Source organism: Callorhinus ursinus, unplaced genomic scaffold (genome assembly GCF_003265705.2).
Source record: "Callorhinus ursinus isolate GAN/ISIS: 27379988/994484 unplaced genomic scaffold, GSC_fseal_2.0 scaffold46, whole genome shotgun sequence".
NCBI lineage: Eukaryota > Metazoa > Chordata > Mammalia > Carnivora > Otariidae > Callorhinus > Callorhinus ursinus.
Genome location: NW_027397108.1, coordinates 865951 through 868918, shown reverse-complemented (window position 1 = coordinate 868918; position 2968 = coordinate 865951). Strand labels below are relative to the sequence as shown.

Genomic DNA, 2968 nt, shown 5'->3' with positions numbered 1-2968 from the left:
GAAAATGAAAACACAACTGTTCAAAATCTTTGGGATACAGCAAAGGCGGTCCTGAGAGGAAAGTATATAGCAATACAAGCCTTTCTCAAGAAACAAGAAAGGTCTCAAATACACAACCTAACCCTACACCTAAAGGAGCTGGAGAAAGAACAGCAAATAAAGCCTAAACCCAGCAGGAGAAGAGAAATCATAAAGATCAGAGCAGAAATCAATGAACTAGAAACCAAAAGAACAGTAGAACAGATCAACGAAACTAGGAGCTGGTTCTTTGAAAGAATTAACAAGATTGATAAACCCCTGGCCAGACTGATCAAAAAGAAAAGAGAAATGACCCAAATCAACAAAATCATGAATGAAAGAGGAGAGATCACAACCAACACCAAAGAAATACAAACAATTCTAAGAATATATTATGACCAACTCTATGCCAGCAAATTAGATAACCTGGAAGAAATGGGTGCATTCCTAGAGATGTATCACCTACGAAAATTGAACCAGGAAGAAATAGAAAACCTGAACAGACCTATAACCACTAAGGAAATAGAAGCAGTCATCAAAAATCTCCCAAAAAACAAAAGCCCAGGGCCAGATGGCTTCCCAGGAAAATTCTATCAGACATTTAAAGAAGAATTAATACATATTCTTCTGAAACTGTTCCAAAAAATAGAAATGGAAGGGAAACTTCCAAACTCATTTTATGAGGCCACCATTACCTTGATCCCAAAACCAGACAAAGACCCCATCAAAAAGGAGAATTACAGACCAATATCCTTGATGAACATGGATGCAAAAATTCTCACCAAAATACTAGCCAATAGGATCCAACAGTATATTAAAAGGATTATTCACCATGACCAAGTGGGATTTATCCCTGGGCTGCAAGGCTGGTTCAAAATCCGCAAATCAATCAACGTGATACAATATATTAACAAAAGAAAGAACAAGAATCATATGATCCTCTCAACAGATGCAGAAAAAGCATTTGACAAAGTACAGCATCCTTTCTTGATCAAAACTCTTCAGTTTAAGGGACAGAGGGTACATACCTCAATATCATAAAAGCCATCTATGAAAAACCTACGACGAATATCATTCTCAATGGGGAAAAGCTCTCAGCTTTTCCCCTAAGGTCAGGAACGCGGCAGGGATGTCCACTATCACCACTGCTATTCAACATAGTATTAGAAGTCCTGGCCACAGCAATCAGACAACAAAAAGAAGTCAAAGGCATCCAAATCTGCAAAGAGGAAGTCAAACTCTCACTCTTTGCAGATGATATGATACTGTATGTGGAAAACCCAAAAGACTCCAACCCAAAACTGCTACAACTCATACAGGAATTCAGTCAAGTGGCAGGATATAAAATCAATGCACAGAAATCAGTGGCATTCCTATACACCAACAACAAGACAGAAGAGAGACAAATCAAGGAGTCGATCCCATTTACAACTGCACCCAAAACCATAAGATACCTAGGAATAAATTTAACCAAAGAGGCAAAGGATCTGTACTCAGAAAACTATAAAATACTCATGAAAGAAATTGAAGAAGACACAAAGAAATGGAGAAACGTTCCATGCTCATGGATTGGAAAAACAAACATTGTGAAGATGTCACTGCTACCTAGAGCAATCTACACATTCAATGCAATCCCCATCAAAATACAATCCACTTTTTTCAAAGAAATGGAACAAATAATCCTAATATTTGTATGCAACCAGAAGAGACCACGAATAGCCAGAGGAATAATGAAAAAGAAAGCAAAGCTGGCGGCATCACAATTCCAGACTTCCAGCTCTATTACAAAGCTGTCATCATCAAGACAGTATGGTACTGACACAAAAACAGACACATAGATCAATGGAACAGAATAGAGAGCCCAGAAATGGACCCTGAACTCTATGGTCAACTCATCTTTGACAAAGCAGGAAAGAATGTCCAATGGCAAAAAGACAGTCTCTTCAACAAATGGTGTTGGGAAAATTGGACAGCCACATGAAGAATGAAACTGGACCATTTCCTTATACGACACACAAAAATAGACTCCAAATGGTTGAAAGACCTAAATGTGAGACAGGAGTCCATCAAAATCCTAAAGGAGAACACAGGCAGCAACCTCTTCCACCTCAGCCACAGCAACTTCTTCCTAGAAACATCGCCAAAGGCAAGGGAAGCCAGGGCAAAAATGAACTATTGGGATTTCATCAAGATAAAAAGCTTTTGCACAGCAAAAGAAACAGTCCACCAAACCAAAAGACAACCGACAGAATGGGAGAAAATATTTGCAAATGACATATCAGATAAAGGGCTAGTATCCAAAATCTATAAAGAACTTATCAAACTCAACACCCAAAGAACAAATAATCCAATCAAGAAATGGGCAGAAGACATGAACAGACATTTTTCCAAAGAAGACATCCAAATGGCCAACAGACACATGAAAAAGTGCTCAACATTGCTCGGCATCAGGGAAATCCAAATCAAAACCTCAATGAGATACCACCTCACACCAGTCAGAATGGCTAAAATTAACAAGTCAGGAAACGACAGATGTTGGCGGGGATGTGGAGAAAGGGGAACCCTCCTACACTGTTGGTGGGAATGCAAGCTGGTGCAACCACTCTGGAAAACAGTATGGAGGTTCCTCAAACAGTTGAAAATAGAGCTACCATACGATCCGGCAATTGCACTACCGGGTATTTACCCCAAAGATACAAATGTAGGGATCCGAAGGCGTACGTGCACCCCAATGTTTATAGCAGCAATGTCCACAATAGCCAAACTGTGGAAAGAGCCAAGATGTCCACCGACAGATGAATGGATAAAGAAGCAGTGGTATATATATACACAATGGAATATTATGCAGCCATCAAAATGAATGAGATCTTGCCATTTGCAATGACGTGGATGGAACTGGAGGGTGTTATGCTTAGTGAAATAAGTCAATCAGAGAAAGACATGTATCATA

The 2968-nt window shown here is 39.4% G+C and overlaps 1 protein-coding gene across 5 annotated transcripts in view; it reads right to left on the bottom strand.

The window, feature by feature from the left end:
- The window catches only part of CNTNAP4 (contactin associated protein family member 4), a 263654-nt gene that overhangs the window by 232012 nt on the left and 28674 nt on the right, over positions 1-2968 (bottom strand). The gene's annotated exons all lie outside the window — the stretch shown is intronic.